Here is a 22,438-nt window from a genome sequence, read left to right as displayed (position 1 = left end):
ACCACGGAGCGGGGGTCAACTGCTAAGCCACGCCTACCCCCGCTATTTAAGACCTGACCTCGTGGTGATCTGGCTCTCTTTCGACCTACAGCCGCAGCCAGCAACACCTCCTCCGCCTGCCTGGCGGTCCTTGCTCCTCCGCCTGCCTGGCGGTCCTCGCTCCTCCGCCTGCCTGGCGGTCCTCTCTCCCGCTGGCGAGCATGGCGACCCACAAGCTGTCCTTCTCTGAGCGTCCTCACCAACCAGCTCTCTCTACATCACGCTTGTAACCATGCTGCCTTCCCAGCACCAAGCTGCATTGTACATCCAATACAACATGTATATAGAGAGCACATTGTGAGTTTCCTTTCTCCATTCCATCCTGAGTGTGAACCAAACAATTTCATACCCCACAAATGGTGACTCCCGGAGATTCGCACTCACACAGGATGGAGGAGAAACTGATCACGCTCCCAGTCTTCAAGCAGCATGGAAGACTGGCTTATCCACACAGAAGCAGCTCTCATCGGCTCTACAGCTACTGTTTCTACACCGCAGGTTAGACACCCTAAAGCAGCTCTGCTACTCTAAGCAGACACCAGCTCCTCTTCCTGCCCCAAGCACCACGTCCTACCGACCCCAGCACACCCGTCCTGCCTCAGACCCCGGCCCAGCAGTAACCCCTGCCGCCCTTGATGCGGCCTCTGTTCCTGAGTGCGGACACACACACCCCTCTTTTCTCCCTCAGGTACTCCCTGCTAATGTCCTGCACCCTGCTGCTGTCGTGGACCCAGCTGCTGTCACGAGCCCTCATCCGCTTCTGCTGATGCAGCCCCTGCTCCTGACCCAGGCCCACACACCCCAGCAGGCGCATCTGACGACTCTGTACCTGCCGTGAGGGAAGCACAACATTCATCGCCTCCACACACCCTTATTCTCCCTCTCTACTCCAACAGATATTGTGTATCTAGACAGTTGTCCCCAGCGACCGGCTCATCCACGCCATCGCCGTTGTCTCACATGAGGCACGCACCGCCCGTTCTGCCTCACATGTGCTATGCAACTCTGCAGACAACAAGTCTCCTACACAGCCTGGAGGGAAGGGGGAATATTGTAGTGGAATTCTCCCCTACAAACGCTGTTTGTCGCTGCCTAGCCGATCCCACCAATTCCCCAGTGTATGCCTCGTGGTCTAGGTCAACCAGCGCCGCCATACACCACGGAGCGGGGGTCAACTGCTAAGCCACGCCTACCCCCGCTATTTAAGACCTGACCTCGTGGTGATCTGTCTCTCTTTCTACCTACACCAACCAGCCAGCAACACCTCCGCCTGCCTGGCGGTCCTCTCTCCCGCTGGCGAGCATGGCGACCCACAAGCTGTCCTTCTCTGAGCGTCCTCACCAACAAGCTCTCTCTACATCACGCTTGTAACCATGCTGCCTTCCCAGCACCAAGCTGCATTGTACATCCAATACAACATGTATATAGAGAGCACATTGTGAGTTTCCTTTCTCCATCCCATCCTGAGTGTGAACCAAACAATCTCATAACCCACAATGGGTATTATATTTTTGGATGTTTTTATTGTCTACAGTTTTTTTGGGTGCACATATATTTTTGTCACACCCATAAAATGGGGAGGAAATTGTGGGTTTTGTCCCATCTGTTTCTTCTGGGTGAAAGGAATCTTTTATCATCTATAAAATAATACATAATCTGAATACAATATACAGGAGACCCTTGCCATTCAAGAGTTTGCGATTCGTGATTTTGATGATTCGCAGTAAGCAGATGGTGGCAATGGTGGCTAGCTTGTGAGCCTCTTCGCCGCAATGTTGCTTCACTCTCTCTCTTTTACAAGTACTTTAACAGGCAATGTTCGGTGGATTTGGCATCCTGTATACCACCGGCAAGGCCGTGGGTTCATAACACACGTCTTGCCCGCTGTGCCCACCGTTTCTCTGTGGATGTCGGTCACACGAGAATAACCCGTTATAGTACCTCCTCTCCTCACACAGCCAAACTGTGGAATGCTCTGCCTTCTTCTGTGTTTCCATGCTCTTACAATCTGTCTCACTTTAAAAAACGGGTTTTCCGGCATCTTCGTGGTGTAGATTAATACAGTATAACCTTTTTTTTCTATATTTACAATTTCTTTCCGTTTTTTTTTTCGCTCCCCAGACTCCGTTGTGGGTCGTTTGACCTGTGCCCAGGTGGGCTAATTCCCGTAAAAAAAAAGCAAAAAAAAGCATCTCGTGTTGTACTCTCAAAACTTCAGTGTTTGTAGAAAATGGCCCCTAAAAGACTGCCTAGTGTCAGTGCTAGTAATGCTAGTGGAGTGAAATGTAAAAGGCAGAAGTCAGTGATGACTCTGATAAAGAAAGTTGAATTATTAGATGAGTTAAAAGAGGGGATGAGTGCTGCCGCGGCTGGTCAGTTGTTCGGTAGTATAAGTTGCTATTCACGGTTTTGCCAATTCTCGCCATTCCTTGGAACCTAATCCCCGCAAATGGCAAGGGTTTACTGTTTTGAAAACTTGAGCTACACAAAGTGTTTGAAAGTAAATCAAACATGAGAGTGAAGATACAATACAACCTCCCTCTCTCTGCTAGTTACCTATTACGTAAGAAATTTTGTATTTCTTTATGTTTTTGACCTTATATCTTTTTGTACATTCTGTATGAATAATTGTATTTGTATGTAATGGAGTAAAAAAAATAAATAAAGAAAGAAAATTACACAGTATATGTGGTGAAAAATAATCACAACATAGGTCACAGCTAACTTCCACACACATAAGAAATTTTTATTCCCTTTATGTTTTTGACCTTATTATAATTCTATCTCTTATTATCTTTGCACATTGTGTATGAAAGAGTTGTAGTATCTTGCGTTATTTAATGGGAGAATGACAAGTCACATGGTCGGTCTGGCTGGGCGTTTATTCTCTATTGTTGGTTACAACGTGCCTAACACATTTCGTGTTTATACAAGCCTAAACATTTTCTGACTTTGGTAAGAAGTAACATAATATATAATGTATATATAATCAATAAAGGCAGCATATAAACATATACATATATAACAAGAGTAAGTGTGTATGTAACAGAATAAGAACAAAAATGAAATTGTGTGTCCACCCAAAATTAAGAGTTAAAAATAACTGTTGTGTGCTAACTCTGGCTTTTCTGGAGATCACGAACGGAACCGATTTTTCCCTGTAGGTTATTAATATTGATGGCTTTTCGAAGTCCCTAACCTCATCATATAATGGTCAACACCTGTCCAAGCATTCACACAATCTGCATGAAAGTCTGTAAGACAGTGTGCATGCATTTTTCTGATATCCTGTACTGTAATTTTAATTTAGTAGAAGTAGTCTTCTTTCTTTATTGAGGTTATTCTGTAAATTAAAACTTTTATTACGTAGTACATATGATTGGTGACAATGCATTGTGCAGTTTTTCTGTGATAATTTCTGGTTATAATTGATAATTGTGGAACACATGTGTCTGTTTGATTAGTTAAAATTAACACCTTTTGGAACGTTGATGTACTTACTGTAAGCATTGGGTACCAGTACAGTAAATCTTTACCTTCCTGTGGTCAGCTTTCATAGTCTTCAGTTTCACTCTAAAGCACAGTATTATTTGTGTTTACCTCCATAAAGATCTGATGAACATTGCTTCATGAAGTATCAGGTATATACTTTTGTATGAGTGCGGGTTGCTACTACTTACTACTGAACCACTGAGGCCACCAATTGTAAGAGCGTGCAACACAAGCTGCCACCCTGCGAGGGCTTGGCACTCTTACAACTTACGTTGATACTCTGACTTGGTAGCGTGACGTGAGAGGAAGGCCCATGGGTTCATGTAAATATAGTATCGAGTATTAGGGAATGAACAACGATGAATACTATAGGTGAATCTTAGACCCACATACAAATACACTGTTTATTGAGACACAAAAATGGTTATAGAGAAGATGTTGTATGCACCCAGTGTAGAAGTAATATAACGTAAATACGTCTGTCGTCTAGACAAGAGAGTTTGTTTGTGTTGTCATGTTTCCCATTTCCCTGACGCTGCTTCCATGTTTCTCCAGATCCCATTGTGCTGCTTGCAACCATTCAACAACGGCCTCGGATGTAGTAGATGACCAACAGGGATCATATACGAAACGATGGCACCGACGCGGCCTGATTAATGTGCCCCACGGCTTCGTTGGGCCAGACCCCAGACTCGCCATGTGTCTGGCTACCCCACAATAACAACAGTCGTGAGCCCTAGTGTTCTACCCTGGGTTGCTCCTTGGAAGTGTATGTCCACAGAGAGGGTTGACATGTATGTTAGGGATAATTAGATGGAAATAATTATCCCATGTTGGGTAGTGGACCCCTGTATATGCTAGTTTAAGTATTAACGAGTATGTTGAGAAGGAACTGAATCTGCAATAAGCCCAGGAGTTGAGCCTGGTAGTTATATGATTAATACAATATCTTTTCCCCTTTGATTTCATATTAATAAACTTGTTTTTAGAGTACTTTAGGTGTATTCCTTTCTCCCACAGTATTTTACCTTTATTTCCATCCAAGTGACTTGATACCAGAATTACCATACACATGTGCCTAGACCCTCGACCATGCTACCAAAAGAATGTCCATGCTACCAAAAGAATGTCCATGCTACCAAAAGAAGGACCATGCTACCAAAAGAATGTCCATGCTACCAAAAGAATAGGTGACGGAACTGAGTAAGAGTAAGACTAAGAGACGTAAGTAAGATGAGGGTGGTGTAGATACAAAGTGGGAACACGCGCCCTCACAGCACCGAGTGTGAGCTCTTTCAAGACAAGACTTGACCAACACTGGAGCAGGTTCAGGTACATTCAGGAGCCAGTGCATGCCCAGTACTTGCCAACAGTGCGTAAGAGAGACGTGACCGATCGCCCAAGTGGCTAACGAGCCGATAATTTGGTGAAGAGGATAAAAGAAAAGGAAAAGTAATCAGAGACGTGACTGATCGCCAGAGCGGCTAACGAGCCGACCAGTGGTGAAAAGGATAAAGGTAAAAAATAAGACAGAAACAACAAAAGGACAGTATATAAGACAAAGGATAAAGAGGAGAGAAAATGGAGATGGAAACTGATCACAACAAACAACTTGATTCTGCTGAAGATATTGGACTAAAAGTGAGCACTGCACCAAAACATGGAATACCAACATCGAGACCAACAAGAGGGACAATAGCTAAAAGCTGTGAAGGACGGATATACTGTAATGACCACGGTCGTACACGTCAGTTAACGTAGAATCAAACAATTCATATTACGCTCAATAGCCCACAAAACATGTAGCTATGTCTTCTTTATTGAGTCTCCCATCTGAGGCGACCGTTTTCTCATCGCTCCCAAGTGTGGGTGCCATCCATTTTCTCTGACTTCCTGAAACCAATCTCTCTAAAAAGTGAAATTGAATATGAGAGAGGACACCATTGTTTTGAGTCAACTTAGAGATGTCTGATTACAGTTAAAGCATACAAGATCCTTTGTGATTGATGTTGAAAGCTTAAACTGTCTTTATTGTCAGTTACACTTGTTAAGTAAGTGAGTGTCGAGTCTGCCAATACGAATGGCATCCCATGATATTGTCCCTGGGGATAGCCATGAATTTCCAATTGCTACTGAAGTTAGATTATTTTGTTGCCCAAACATCAGAGAATCTGTAGTTTACTTAGAGTCAGTTATCTATTTAAGAAAGTCATTAATCTCCTGAACTATACTGTCAACCTGTATAATCTCCAACATTTATCATATCCCCTTGAATAGTTCCTTGTTTGTGGTTTTGCTGACTTTGTACAACTAATGTTAACAACATTTGTAATTCCACTTTTCCTAACAAGCTCAATCACTGATTAGATTAAATAAATAGACTTAAGAAATTCACCTGACCCATGGCATTGATTTTCATAGTTAAATGTACAGCGACCGAGTTGAACGTAATTTCTGTCATTGCGTGATTAGCCTTTCTGGCACGTGTTCCGCACAGGCCTGAGTTGCCAGTTAGCTGTATATAAGCTCGTGCATGGAGGAGTGTCACATCTCTGATGCTTCTCCATCATTATCTCAGGAATGTGTACGATTCTCCGCCCGCCATATTAAGTCAGTTTAACTCAGTGAATTTTGTGAATATCAGTGTTCATGTTGTTACAGTGAAATTGTCATTTACCCAGTGAAAGAATTAATGTAACGTAAATATCGTCTGGCGTTGCTAGACGAAAGATTGTTTGTGATTGAGTTATTATTTACATCTCTGATGCTTCTCCATCATTATCTCAGGCACTGTCTGTGTTGCCACCACTACCGAGGCTCGGTAGCCACCTATGGGCAAGATGGTCATGGAAGGATGTCTTTAATAAGGCAAAACTAGAATCGGAGGACAGGAACAGCCAGTGAAGATCGTGCTATAATACTACAGCGAGTCTACCACGGGCGTTACTAGCGAGTGAGCCTTAGCTCGGCTGTGTGAAGGCAACTACCTGTGCCCAGTGGGCTCAGTATTGTCTGGTTCATTGATCTTCGTTATATGTACCGAGCAGTATTGGCATTACCAGTAATACCGTGTTATCAGGGCTGTTGGGAGTGCATCCTCCATATGGCCTACCAGCTGAGTTCTATCTAGTATTATTGTTGTATATGATTGGGGATAATTAGCCGAAATTCAGTTATCCCAGGTTGAGTAGTGAACCCATAAAAAATTGATAGTATCAGTAAATATATACGTGAGTTGAGTACCTCGACTAAAGGAAAAGTGCCATGTTATTCATTCCGAAATAGCATGTTGTTATAAATAATACTTTAATTCGGGATATTGTCAAGTGTGTCATATAACCATCTATATTGATAATGAAATAATAAAATGCTTGTTTAATGTTGTAAACCAGAATTGAAGATTTATTTTGTTACTTGTAAAAGTAAGACGTGAGGAAGGGTCCAGTCCTATCTGAACGTGTAAAATAACCATCTTAGTTGTCCAAGAAATAATATTACAGTTGTTTAATGATGTAATAAGTAATTGAAGATATATTTTATGAATGGTAAAGTAAGACTTAAGTGGACCAGTCTTGTCTGAGTGAACTTAATTAACATCTTGTTTCACTCCTTATGTTAATAAATATTAAATTAGTAAACTACAAGTATCACCCCTCTATTTCTGTCATGGTTTTGGGGTGGATCGGTGGTAGTAGGAGTGGATTATATAATATAAAGATAATAATATGTCGTATTTCTTATTTCTTACCGTAGAGTCCGATACCTTCACACTGATTACTTACAGGAGATTATGGCGTATCTACGTAGAAGTTCACTCCACCACTCGACATTCAATGATTTATACTTGATAAATGATGATTTAATGAATTGATTTAATTTTCAACATCCATCTAAGTTACTCGTTATACTTTGTCATAACCAATCAGTCATTACCTTTAGTAATAATAAGATAGGATCACAGATACGGGCAGATAATTGCACTTACATTTATTTGTCAAGCTTCCATACAATGATTTACAATTTGCATGGATATATGATTTTCTCACGTTCACGCTGTAATAAAATTAATCTTCTAAAAGAGGATTTTAACTTGGGGACACATGTGATTACTCTACTATGGGTATAACTTAACAGAGCCTTAATTCTTCAAGTGATACATTTACTGCCAGCCTGGATTGCCTTTGTTGCAACCAGGCTTCCGCACAAGAACTTCTTTCCATGGGCCACAGCAACAAAAAGTACTCTTGGGTTACCACACATGGTGTCGTGCAGGAGAACTCTCTAAGCGTGACTTGAATTAACCATTTAGGTGCAATAGACCAGCCTGGATTGCTTTTGTCGCAACCAGGCTTCCACACGTGATATTTCCACGGGGATAAGAACCTAGGTTAACACGCTTAGTCTCGTGTCGACCTTCCACGGCCATAACAACAAAAGGTACTCTTGGTGTACCACACATAGTCTCGCATCACTGACAGTCTCGGTAGATGGTTGTCGCGGCAAGGAGAACTGGTAAGCGTGACTTGAATTAACCATTTAGGTGCAATAGACCAGCCTGGATTGCTTTTGTCGCAACCAGGCTTCCACACGTGATATTTCCACGGGGATAACGAACCTAGGTTAACACACTTAGTCTCGTGTCGATCACGGTCACAGTAGACGGGTGTCGTGCAGGAGAACTCTGTAAGCGTGAATTAATTAACCATTTACTGTAGGTTTGATAGGCCAGCCTGGATTGCTCTTGTCGCAACCAGGCATCCACACGTGATATTTCCACGGGGATAACAACATAGGTTAACACACTTAGTCTCGTGTCGACGACGGTTCACAGGACGGAGTGGCGGTGGAGGACTCTGTGTGGTGTGGTGTCCCGCCCCCTTTCAGGAGGGAGAGGATGGAGACGACGTCTTAACTAACCCATGGCTCAGGGGATACTCCTTAAAAATTAGGTTTTTGGGTGTGAAGCGATGAACAGTACAACACTGTTTCACTGCCCATCCCCCTAAAGGCTGGCTGACATACACTAATTGAAAAATACATGTCCCAGTTATGCCTCGCCGGGCGTCTTATCTCTGGTAAAACAACTTTGGAGTTGGTTGCGTGGGTAAGCCTAATGCAACCCATGACAATTTCTTCTACCCATTGGTTCTCATAAAATAACTATTATAACTCACATGCCAAGAAGCTTGCTAGCACGCTACCTAACAGTTCAATGAGATATGTTATATTCTAATAAAGGTCTGGGTGGTGGCAGGCTACCGTTGTAAGTAATAAGTGTTATAATAATAATGACATGGTTTCCCAGACTAATCCATGGTTTAGAATATAACTAGAACAAAATAGTATAAAGAGGAAAACAGGACTCTTACACATTGGTGACTTAGAAAATATAAGCAAGAATATAAGTATATAAATGTACTGTATTGAAGAATAAAAAGCCAAAACTCACACGCTCGTGACTCTTCCTCATCGCATCTCCAAGTATGTGAACATTTGTTTCCCGCCACCATGTTAAGTCAGTTTAACTCAGTTGAATTTTGTGAATATCAGTGTTCATGTTTTAACATATTGAAATGATCATGTGCCAAGTATAATTAAAGTAAAGTAATTATCGTCTGTATCGTTGCCAGACGTATAGTTATGTGTAGTTGAGGTTAGACCTTTTAACACGCTTGTGACTCTTCCTCATCGCATCTCCAGGCACAGAGTGGGTGTTAGCTGAATACCCAGCATACCAGCTGGCTGTCTTGCAGGATGTTGTTAATTCGGCACGATTGAATTGAGCGAGCCTCGCACCTGGGGAACAAAGCCCGCGAGATGACTCCCTCTCAGTGTGTCGGACTGCGACCGACCTAACAGCGCTCTTCGTTGTTGGTGTGACAGCCAAGGTGTACTCCTCACAGTTATATGAGTCTTACCCATTATTGTTGTACATGATTGGGGATAGCTAGTAGAAATAGAGTTATCCTGTAACGACCACGGTCGTACACGTCAGTTAACGCCAAAATCAAATGATTCATATTACGCTCAATAGCCCACAAAACATGTACCTCTGCTTTATTTTGAGTCCTCCATCTGAGGAGTCCGTTTTCTCGTCACTTCAAGACGCCTCAGTCCTCCGTTATCCCATTTTCTCTGACTTACTGAAACAAACCTCTCTATATAATGTATTTGAATGTGAGAGAGAACACCTTTGTTTTGAGTCAACTTAGATATGTCTGTTTACAGTTGGAACATTCAAGATCCATTGTGAGTGGTGTTGAACGCTTCAACTGTCCTTATTGTTAGTAAGACGTGTCAAGTAGGCGAGTGTTGAGTTTGCCAGTTAGAGTGGCGTATTTTAGGTCGTCCGTGGGGATATCCATGGGTTTCTGATCGCTACTGAAGTTATATTGTTTTGTTGCCCCGACATCAGAGAATCTGATGTTCATAGTTTAGTTAGTGTCAGTTGTCTATTTAAGAAAGTCATTCATCTTCTGAACAGTTCCTGTCAAACTCAAAATTCTCCCAGATTTAACGGCCGTTTGACCGGGGATGTGGTTTGCGGTCAGGCCAATAGAGTTGCGAACGCATATATAACTTCAATTCACCTCTTTACTGACAAACTCAACCTCTGATTAAATCATAAATATAGATGTAGAAAATTAGCCTGATCTGTGACGCTGACGGTCACAGCTAGGTGTCCAACGACTACTGTGAATAGAGGGTCTATTGTTAGTGAAATTTATCTTTCTAGTAGGAATATGCCCTCAGGCCCGTATATATGCAGGCGCGCGAGGGGAAATCACTCCTTCTGTGATTTCTTCTCCACGTCTCCAGGTATGTTCACTTGTGTTCCACGCCGCCATATTAACTCAGTTTAACTTAGTCATTTTTTGTGAATATCAGTGTTCATGTTTTAACATAGTACCTTCAGTGCCAAGTGGGTCAAGTAAAGTAGAGCTCTAGCTATCGTCTGAACCGGTGCCAGACGTATGTTTTGTATAGTGAAGTTAAATATTCACTCCTGTGATTTCTTCTCCACGTCTCCAGACGCTGTTGTGGGGGTTAGCAACACTCCTGAGGTTTGGGAGCCGCCTATGGGCACGATGTCTCTCGAAAGACGTCTTTAAGGTGGCGAGATTAGAATCCCAGGGCGAGATTCCTTGGCAGACGCCACGGCCCACCGCCACAGTCAACTTTTCCCGGGCCAGGCGCTCCGAGCTAGCGAGCAAGCCTGTAAACAACTCTGGCCCACTGACTCCGTCGTATGATCATGGTCTACCCACTGTTCTTGGTTATATGTATGGAGCCGTATTAATATCCATGCTTAGGGATGACTAGCAGAAATATAGTCATCCCAGGTTAAGTATTGAACCACTGAATGAGAGTTCAAGTTACCAGGTTGTTCCTTGCAAACTAACAGGAGGTATTGTATGTTACTATAATTGTGGAGTTAGTCCAATGTGTTATGTATTCATCTGTAGTAATCATGAACGAATAACCTGAGAGTATCATGCTCTAATCAAGAAGTGAAGAGGTAATGTGTTACTTGTTAAAGTAAGACCTGAGGGTCCAGTGATGGCTTGTGAATAATAGTTACGGAATCTCATGTATCAAGGTAATGATATCCCAATTGTCTCATAAAGTAATGAGTATTTGGAGGTGTTGAATGAGGTAATAAGCTCTTGAAGTGTTTGATGATTTAATAAGTTAATTGCGGTTCTGTTTAGCCTGAGTGAATTTAAGATGCATCTTCTCCACTCACTGTGTTAATAAATATTGAATTAGTAATCTGAGTATCACCACTCTGCTCCTTCTAAACATTGGTTCCCAGAAAATAATACTTACTCACGTGCCTAGACATCTACCACACTACCCAACAACTTTCCATGAGTTAGGTTATATAATGAAAAGTCTGGGTGGTGGCAGCTACCCTTTGTAAGTATAAAAAGTGTTGTACAAAGAATAACATGGTTCCCCAGACTAACCCATGTATAAGAATAGACATAAAACAAAGTAAACTTCAGAAAGGTAAGAACATTGAAACTGAGAATACAATCTATATGAAAGGAAATGAAAAGAAAGAACATTGACTTGGAAAACATAAGCAGAGAAGCATATGAGTTACTTATATAAGAATATAAGGTATATAGAGATAAAGAACATATAAGAATAGCTGGATGGTAAATTATTGAAAAGAGTAAACGCGGCCCGTTACAAATGGTGACCAGCTAGTGGGATTATTTTCATTTGAGAACCAATTTGTACGAATGAGGTGTGATACTTGGTGAATTTGTCTTCTCAGAATACAGTATACAGAAATGTATAAGTTTTGTCATCAGTAATGAGTACAAATAATTGTGTAATTTAAAGTACAAACTTTGGTGTCAAGTACAATACTGTAGTGGTAACTGCAAAGTTTTTAAGAGTTAGGTAAGAACTAACAATTGATTTAGTTTCACCACTTCTTTTGTGAAAGAAAGTTATAATTTTTCTGTGTTACAGAGTTAGGTAATGCACCAAATTTTTTTTTTGAAATAAGCTACCTAACTCATCTTTGTGAGTTTTATTGTGTGAAATTTCAGGAAAGTGGTAATTGCACATTTGTGTAATTTTTTTTGTGACCATTGTGTTAATCTTTGGATATTTACAGACATTGAGTGGGAAGTATACAGTACACCTGCCATGTTCAGAGTGTGATGAACTGAGTTCATCTCTTGAGTGTCACCAGAAGTGTCATGTGTACAAAGGTTATGTAATCCAATGTTTTATTTTTAGCTGTGACATTTATTGGAAGTATTGTGATTTCAATTGAAAGTGTTCAGATTCTCACTTGAAGTATTTTTCTAACTTTTGAAATTTTCATATAACCCAAGTGAGTGTTATATAAATTTTGTTTATATGTGTATGTTATGTTATGTTATTATTTTTTCTTTTGCTAGTGAACTGAATTGTGAAATAACTAGAAAGTTTTAATTCTCAGTTGGAGTCAATTTGTTACCATTGAATTTATTGAGATAACACAAGTTTGGTGTTAAATTTTTCAGTGTTGTAATTTTCAACCTGTTTTTTTTTACAGAGAATTTTATTACATACTGTCTTACCATTTCTTACAGTGTAGACTGATATGCATTGTTGGTAAAGAGGTTATATGTATTTGAGAACTAATTCCGGTGTATTTTCAGCCATAGTATTGATTGGGTTGAGGACTCGGTGGTGAAATGGACATCTAAGACATACAATCTCTGAACATGGATTGCTGGAAACACCCTCTGTACATGTAAGGACCACCAATTGTGAGTAAAGCACAGAGTAAATTGTGTAGTGTAAACACAGTGTCAAGACATTTGAAAAAGACAGTGAATTCTTGTGAGTACAGAAAATCCGCTTAGTGTTTATCATTCGTGAAATCTACAGAGTTATATTTTCTTGAGACATTCTCGTCAAGTACCATCAAGTATTTTATTTTGAGCATTGCTATGAGTACTGTGTGAATTGAAACCTTGTAGTGTTGTCTTTAGAGATACTTAATCTGCTGAGTGAGTCACCCATACTATTACTGGCTTTAAATTTTTTTTGGGTGAGTATCCATTTAAAAGGTATCCGAGGCATTTATGTGTTAACGTTTACCTCCTTTGCTCTGGAAGGGTGTTAATTGAATTTATCTTTGGTGGGGTTGTTTTGTGGAAGATTTGTTGTGACATCAGCGCACGATGATCACAGTAGTTGTGAATAAGTTACAACTTATGTGTGAGTTCCGAGAACTTGCCAAAGCCATGGAGGCCAGCATTCATCGGCGGGGAACGCCGAAGGCTCGGAGGGGTAGTGAGAAAATCAAGTTTAGAGATTTTCCATCGGGATCAGAACCTGATGAAAGGAAAACTGCCGGTGAGGCTGAGGAAGCTAGTTGTTATCATCGGTACTAGACTTCGGGTGAGAAAGGAGGAAATCAGTGATTTGAATAGATCTTTTGTTTAGTATGCTTAGACTTATCCAACTTAGATAAATTAGTAGAGAGAGTGTCAAGCAATGAATAGTATTCTACCTTAGACTTGAAAGACGCATATGATTAAAGTAATACTTAACGACAAAAGTCGAGACCTAACCACATTTAGTGATGGAATATAACTTATGAAGGTTTACACGCTTATCTTTTGGGTTTTTTCAACCAGTCCCGTTATTCTTTTTATTATTTTTACCAGAGAAGTAAACCAAGTAGTAACCCCTTTTGCAGCGAAGAACCGAGTTGAATGTAACTACCCCGATAATGTCATAGTGTGGACTAATGATTTTTCAACCTTGTCAGACAGGTTAGCTAGAGTATTGAGAAAGTCCTTCCAGTGTTTCCCCTTTCATACAATTGCCAGTGGGAAGGTGTAGTTGTGCAGTTTTGATTGGTACAGGCGGTGCAGTGCAGTTGGTTTCTTTAAGTTTTGTTAGTACTTTAGGCGTAGGGCCCCTTAGGCCTTGTAAGTACCCAATATGAAGATGTTACCGGAGATGAGCTGAATGTGAAAAGCACTGTAGTAGTAAAAGTAAATGCTACCACCTGATGATTCTGCCGTCAAGGGCATCTACATCTTGTTGAGATGTGTTAATGATGAACATCAACTGTTGGCTTCGCCAGTCAAGTGGCCAGAGTGACCCTGTTGGGGGAGGGATTGTCAGTATGTACCATGGACAAGAGGAATGAGTAGATGTGTCTTACTGCAGTGAGAACATCGTTTGGTGTGAGTGATCAAGTTGCTTGGAGGTCCTATCTGCAGTAGGCCTGGGTTAATGTAGGAGGTAGTTGGGCTGGACTTTAGTCACGGCTAGGCGTGTACATGGACCTAGTGCAGTTTAAGACGCATGCATGGTGAAGTAATTGCTAGGCAGGTACAAGAGTACATGGGCCTAGTGCAGTTTAAGAAGCTTGCATTGCAAAGTAACAGAAGGGCACTGAGGTTTTGGGGGTTTCATGGGGACCGGGTCGCTGGCATTAAAGTCTATTTGAGTCCATACTCTGGCCATTCCGATCTTGCCTCATCCCGCGAGTGGAGAATGGTTCTTTTGTGATAAGGTCAACCCAAATACTTCAGTGGCTGGATGGGGTCAGTCTAACTATTCCTAGCTTGAGATCTCAATTGTTGAATTTTGAAGCTTGGGTCCAGTGTCATCCTAGTGGATGTTGTAGTTGAAAGTGTTATACATGTCTGATCAATTGCCAAGATGGAAACTACCTGCCGTCCTGGTGGATGGTGCAGTTAAAAGTGTACAAAACTGTAATTCAGGCCGGCCTGTTATTTTTATTATTATGTTCTGTAATATTGATGTATGATTATGTTCTTCTGTGTGCCATAACAAGTGGTGCTGTGTTCATTTTATCTGCCCTGGCTGGGAGTTTGTGTGATTAGTCAACTGAGTTGCAAAATTTTATGTATGTGAAAATTATGTAACCATGTGTGTTGCCTGTATTGATGACCATTACCCCAGTATTGCAAGATATTGTGTTTTGAAAATTATGTATTTACTGTGAATGTTTTGTCGACTATACCGCATAATATTGAATCTTGGGGCAGGGGAAAGCTTTGTAAAGACCACGGTCGTACACGTCAGTTAACGCCAAAATCAAATGATTCATATTACGCTCAATAGCCCACAAAACATGTACCTCTGCTTTATTTTGAGTCCTCCATCTGAGGAGTCCGTTTTCTCGTCACTTCAAGACGCCTCAGTCCTCCGTTATCCCATTTTCTCTGACTTACTGAAACAAACCTCTCTATATAATGTATTTGAATGTGAGAGAGAACACCTTTGTTTTGAGTCAACTTAGATATGTCTGTTTACAGTTGGAACATTCAAGATCCATTGTGAGTGGTGTTGAACGCTTCAACTGTCCTTATTGTTAGTAAGACTGTCAAGTAGGCGAGTGTTGAGTTTGCCAGTTAGAGTGGCGTATTTAGGTCGTCCATGGGGATATCTTATGGGTTTCTGGATCGCTATCAGGTTATATTGTTTTTGTCTTTGACATCAGAGAATCTGATGTTTATAGTTTAATTAGTGTCAGTTATCTATTTAAGAAAGTCATTAATTTCCTGAATTATTCTGTCAACTGGTATAATCTCCAAGATCTAACGTCTCCCTGTGAATAGTTCCTTGTTCGCTGTAGGCCTGAGCTTGCAGAAGTGTTGTTATCAACGTGTATATTCCACCTTTTCCTGGCAAGCTCAACCTCTGATTAGATTATATGAATAGACATAGGAAATTACCCTGATCCGGAACACCGGAGTTCATAATTAAATATACGGTGATCCAACATGGTAGAGAAGGTATGTTGTTGGTAAGATTGACCTTTCTGGCGTGAGTATGGAGGCCCAAGCCGCCCAGCGGGGGCACGTATATACCTCTACACGAGGGAGAATCACGCATTCGTGACTTTTCTCCCACGTCTACAGGTATGTTCACGTGTGTTCCCCGCCGCCTAGTAATTCAGTTTAACTTAGTCAATTTTGTGAATATCAGTGTTCATGTTTCAACATAGTACCTTCAGTGCCAATTAAGTCAAGTAAAGTAGAGCTCTAGCTATCGTCTGAACCGGTGCCAGACGTATGTTTTGTATAGTGAAGTTAAATGACACGCATTCGTGACTCTTCTCCCACGTCTACAGACGCTGTTGTGGGGGTTAACAACACTCCTGAGGTTCGGGAGCCGCCGATGGGCACGATGTCTCTCGAAAGACGTCTTTAAGGTGGCGAGATTAGAATCCCAGGGCGAGATTCCTTGGCAGACGCCACGGCCCACCGCCACAGTCAACTTTTCCCGGGCCAGGCGCTCCGAGCTAGCGAGCGAGCCTGTAAACAACTCTGGCCCACTGACTCCGTCGTATGATCATGGTCTACCCACTGTTCTTGGTTATATGTATGGAGCCGTATTAATATCCATGCTTAGGGATGACTAGCAGAAATATAGTCATCCCAGGTTAAGTATTGAACCACTGAATGAGAGTTCAAGGTACCAGGTTGTTCCTTGCAAACTAACAGGAGGTATTGTATGTTACTATAATTGTGGAGTTAGTCCAGTGTGTTATGTAGTCATCTGTAGTACCCATGAAAGAATAACCTGAGAGTATGATGTTCTAACCACGAATTGAGAAGGTAATTTGTTCCTTGTTAAAGTAAGACCTGCGGGTCCAGGGTTATTGACAGTGTGTAAGCATTTCTAAATCTTACTTGTCACAGAAATACTACAACAGTGTCCAATAAAGTAATGAGTATTTGGAGGTGTTTAATGAGGTAATAAGTTCTTGAAGTGTTTGATGACTTAATAAGTTAATTTCGGTTCTGTTTAGCCTGAGTGAATCTAAGATGCATCTTCTCCACTCACTGTATTAATAAATATTGAGTTAGTAATCTGAGTATCACCACTTGCCTTCTAAACATTGGTTCTTGCACAATACTTACCACGTGTGCTCAGATATCTACCACACTACTCCAACAATCTTTCCAAGAGTTAGGTTATATAATGAAAAGTCTGGTGGTGGCAGCTACCCTTGTAAGTATAAAAAGTGTTGTACAAAGAATAACATGGTTCCCCAGACTAACCCATGTATAAGAATAGACATAAAACAAAGTAAACTTCAGAAAGGTAAGAACATTGAAACTGAGAATACAATCTATATGAAAGGAAATGAAAAGAAAGAACATTGACTTGGAAAACATAAGCAGAGAAGCATATGAGTTACTTATATAAGAATATAAGGTATATAGAGATAAAGAACATATAAGAATAGCTGGATGGTAAATTATTGAAAAGAGTAAACTCGGCCCTTTACAATCCCATGTTGAGTATTGAACCCAGGGGTCAGTACTAGGCCCACTCTTGTTCATAATCTACATAAACAGTCTAGATACTGGGATCAGCAGTGACATAAGCAAGTTTGCTTATGACACCAAAATACGGCGGCAAATTAGTTCAGGGCAGGATGCAAATGCATTACAGGAGGATCTAAATAAACTGCAGGGGTGGTCTGAAAAATGGCAAATGAAATTCAACACCAGCAAGTGCAGCGTACTTAATATTGGAAGAACAAATACTTATAATGTATACAGCCTTAACAACATCAACCAAGAGAAGTCGACTTGTGAAAGAGACCTCGGGGTACTTGTAAGCCCGGACCTAAGGCCTAGAAAACAGTGCGTTAATGTTCGAAATAAGGCAAACAGAGTATTGGGTTTTATATCTAGAAGTGTAAGTAACAAGAGTGCAGAGGTCTTATTGCAACTATATCTTGCGCTAGTCAGGCCACACGTCGATTATGCTGTTCAGTTCTGGTGCCCCTATTATAGAATGGATATAAATTCACTAGAGTCGGTGCAGCGAAGAATGACAAAAATGATTCCGGGACTTAGAAACCTTCCGTATCAGGATAGGTTAAAGAAACTTAACTTGCATTCCCTAGAAAGACGAAGAGTGTGGGGAGATATGACAGAAGTATTTAAGTGGGTGAAAGGAATCAATAAAGGGGATATAGATAAAGTTCTTATAATATCCGAGCAGGATAGGACTCGGAGCAACGGATTCAGGTTGGATAAGTTTAGGTTTAGGAGGGAGATAGGAAGAAACTGGTTCACAAATAGGGTGGTGGACGAGTGGAACAAGCTTAGCAACTTTGTCGTAAGTGCGGGAACTCTGGAAAGTTTCAAAATGAGGCTAGATAGATTCATGGATGATAGAGAGTGGTAGTAACTCTCGATAGGAGCTGCCATGCACAGGCCAACCGGCCTATTGCAGACTCCTTATTTTCTTATGTTCTTATGTAATAATGCTTGTGTGGGTTGTAAGTACATCATTCATATGTACTACCAACTGAGTCCTAACCATTATTGTTGTATATGATTGGGGATAACTAGTAGAAGTATAGTTGTCCCATGTTGAGTATTGAACCCATAAATATTGATATTACCAGTAATAACGCGTGTTATGAGGGTTGTGAGTACACCATTCATATGTACTACCAAATGAGTTCTAGTAACGGTGCCATATGTAAGCATGTCATGTGGAGTGTTCTTTTAAAGGTACAACCAGTAACTATGTAAGAAGTGAGAGTATCTACTTGGAATTGGAGATGGGTAAAGCCAAGGAGTTGATCCTTTTAGTTGTATGTTTATGACATCTTTAACCAAATTTAATTTCATTTTTTATAAACCAATTTTAGAGCACGTTAGGGATATCATTTTCCCTCAGTATCTACCTTTATTCTTGTCCATATCTCGATACCAGAATTACAGAACCCATGTGCCCAAACCCTCGCCATGCTACCAAAGGTCAGAGGTTATGAATTAACTATATGAAATGAAATAACTAATGTAGAAAATGAATGAAGTAAGAAATTAAGAGAAAAAAGGTTGAAGAGTTAAAAGTTAACAGCAGGGGGATAGATTAATAAGAAAAGACTAACAAGAAATCTGCCCCTTTACAAATGGTGACAGTAGATAAAGCCCCCTTTATACTAGGGGGTGAGGGAGGTGAAGGGTGTTCGGGGTGGGGGTGGGGCTATTGGTCTCGTCGGGGTCGCTCTCCGGGTTCTTCCGCCAGTGAGGGTATAAGTCTCTCACGACTATTCGTTTGTTTTTCTGGTTAGGGAGTGAGAGAGGCGAGGTATTCTTCCTTTTTGTTTGGCGTGTGGTCGGATGCATTGCCATTTTGTTTTGGGTTGTCTGTGGTTGGCGGGGGGGGGGAGGTTTGTTGGTGGTCTGGGTGGTGGCGGTGGTCTGGGTGGTGGCGGTCGTCTGGGTGAGGTCAGGTGTAGGCGGGGATATTTTAAAAAGAGAACAGTTGCTGAATTACAATGTATGGTGAGCACTTTTACACGGGTTGGAGATTAAACACTTCCTTATACACCGCAAATAGGCCACCGAGAACCCTGCAGGGAGATCATAATATCAAGAAAACGGAAGGATTAAGGTCTCATACCCTCGCACCCTGATTAATTGACTAAACATTCCGTAATGCCAATTGTGCGAATTATTTTTTTTTTAGTTTTCACTTTTCGCTACATTCTGAATTCTAACTTCAAACATGCATAAAAAGTTAATTTTCCTATTGGCTTTTGCAATGCTACAACTCCCTTAATTAACACCTGTTTTTCTATACTTCTCCCAGAATAAATGAATTCCTGAACACAGATATATACTGTAAGATGAAGCGATCTGGTTGAGCCCAGATTCTTTCTACTTCTACTGTATTCCAGTATTCCACTTTTCTTCAATCCCTAATAATCTTCTTTCACCTCATAACTTATGACTCCGATGGCAATGTATTGCCCTCTGTGCTGTTGTCAGATGGTGTTTTAGGTTTCTTGGCAAAATAGTCAACACTCTCAGGTAACTCTATATCTACAGTTTCATGAGACCAGTGAACAGAGTGGGCACTGGGCAGAACAATGACAGAATGGTGTTGTCTCTTGTAGGTGCAGCAGTCATGCGTTGTCTGTCAAGTCGGATTGACATGAAGCAGAGGTGAAAGGCAGAACCCAGAATAAATTATAGATGCTCTGTTATTTTAAAGAACTATAATTGCTTCATGTTAAACACACTATTAACAACAAATGTTAACTACAAAACTAGTATTAAATGTTCCCGATAATATATGTTCACTGAATTGATATTCCTTGATACCCTTGTTACTTCATCTTTTAGTATCACAAGGTCTATAATTTCCTGGATCTCCTACTCTCTCTCCCAGTATCAGATCTGTGAAGTTGTGGGACTAATTTTCTATCAGTGTAGCAGTGCCTCAAGGTTTAATTCTACATCCTATCATCTTCTTACTCCATATCAGTGACCTCGCTCTCCAACCCTTTTAATAGCACAGATTCTTTTGCTGATGACGCTAAATTACCAAAAGCCTATTCTCCAGCTCCAGTGTCCAGAGTTGAGTCCATGACACTTTGGACGGAGACGTGACGGTAAATGTGGATGAAGAAGACGGGGGAAATATTTTGCGTGACAAAAAGAAGAGTGTGGGTTCATCAAAGCTTGAGAAATAGAAAATAGAAGGGGAATATTGGAGTCTGTACAAGGAACTGCAAGATAATGAAGTAAAATTTTACCAGTACTTCAGAATGTCAAAATATAAATTCAATATAAGTAGCACTAAATGTCAGGAAGCAATATCACCGAAGGAGAGATTGGCTGTGTTTTCAATTATAAACTGTCACGTGCAAGGTGAGTTCCAAAGAACACCTACGGTTTGTTGAGTGAAACACTTCAAATAAATCACAGGACCCCGAAGCTACTGCCTGACAATGCAGACAATATTGTTTTTGCAACTTTCATTTTGCATAAATACATAAAGGAACAGAATGTCATAGACAACATGGCAAACAATTTCATTGCCATAGCTCGACAAGGCTGAAATGCCCACCAGAGTGCATTCAATGTGAGAGAAAAAATTAAAAACTTCTCTAATAGCCCTTCAGGATCTGTATATTGGCGGTGACTAAACTACTTTGTTCCCGTTATGAGCCACCTCACAACTGTGAGATATGTCTAGTAAGCACAAGGAATAAAAACCATGAGTTAAAGCTGTAATTACCTGAAATAAATTTGTTTGTTCAGTTCATCTCCTATTGTTTTCCATGTGTTCTCCTTAAATAGGTTATCACTGTACTTAATGTCCACGAACCAGTTCAATCAACTTTTCATCCTTGCTGCCAATAATACACTGAATATACTGAGTGTGTTGAGAGTCACAACCTTCCTTCTGCTCTCAGCTGCCACCAGAACGTGACTGACCACGTGCTCATACATACTATTAGAGATACAGTGTACACAGTGATAGCACAAAGAGATATAGTCGTTGATGAGAACGGGAAAAGAAAGTAAAAGGAAATAATAGCTAAAATAAATAAAAAATAAAAATAAATCAACAAACTTGGCTATCCTAAGAGGCATTCTATTACCGCCCCAAAGAAAGTTTTATTTTATTTTTTTGTGTTTCTAAAGGACTGAGTGAGTGTATAAAATCCGATATTCATAGCAAAATGCTGTGTTCATGGAGATAGCACATAGATACCGACAAATGCCGAAGTGAACTAAAAAAAGAAGAGAAAAACAGAAGACAACCCTAAAGGCAACAGGGAAGGCTAAAACCAACAGAGGGCAGCTAAGTACTGTTTTTGTTTTTCTTTCTTTTTAAATAGGTGTAAATCTATATATAGTCTGTACTCCCCCTCCCCCCCACAACAACAACCATGCGGGGGATGACGGATATGGATGATACAGGCCTGATCCTTGCAACGTTTAGGGCGATGCAAGCTGCCGTAAAGCACGAGGGCTGTTGCTGGTATTGCCCTGGCTGCATAGTCAAGGTGAAAGAGGCGATTGCAAGCCATAGCGGAACGAGTTCCCTAGGGACGAAAATAGATGAAGCTGGAGCCTTGCTGGTTGACAAACTAGAACAAGTTGGGAAAGAGATCCTTGCTAAGACTGAGGAAGTAGCCGACAGAATGGTGGTGGTTGCTAAGAGGAGTTATGCTGACGCATTAGCAGAGCCACGGGAGGTGGTGGAGAGTATTGCAGGATCAGAACAGGTTCTACAGCAGCTAGGGACTCTGAAGAAGTGTGTCGAAGAAATGAAAATTAATGGACCTACTGTTAGGGGAGAGGAGGAACAACGGAAATGTTTCCAGTGCAGAAACAATGTAATAGTTTTTGGAGTCCCTGAGAGCCAGGAGGAGGGAACTGTGAGTAAGATAACACACGATAAGATGCAGTTTAAGAATATTTGTACAGAGGTTCTGAAGATGGCATCAACCCCTCAGGATGTGAGGAGGCTGGGACAAATGCAGGGCGATGAGCCTCACCCCCTCAGGACAGTTCATTTATGGGCACCTCTGACCTGACTTGGCTTCAGCGCTGTGTTAAGCTTGGTACAGGTGTGA

General features: G+C 41.1%; 1 long non-coding RNA gene across 1 annotated transcript; it reads left to right on the top strand.

Annotated features, from left to right (window-relative positions):
- The first annotated feature begins 10,881 nt into the window (after window positions 1-10,881).
- On the top strand, window positions 10,882-15,215 carry LOC121870261. Its single transcript, XR_006089683.1, has 3 exons — window positions 10,882-10,939; window positions 12,167-14,335; window positions 14,392-15,215. It is a non-coding gene; the product is annotated as an uncharacterized LOC121870261 (long non-coding RNA).
- The last annotated feature ends 7,223 nt before the right edge of the window (window positions 15,216-22,438 follow it).

The sequence above is a fragment of the Homarus americanus genome, unplaced genomic scaffold (genome assembly GCF_018991925.1).
Source record: "Homarus americanus isolate GMGI-L3 unplaced genomic scaffold, GMGI_Hamer_2.0 scaffold23120, whole genome shotgun sequence".
In the NCBI taxonomy this organism is placed as follows: domain Eukaryota; kingdom Metazoa; phylum Arthropoda; class Malacostraca; order Decapoda; family Nephropidae; genus Homarus; species Homarus americanus.
This window is presented reverse-complemented; position numbering and strand designations above follow the sequence as displayed.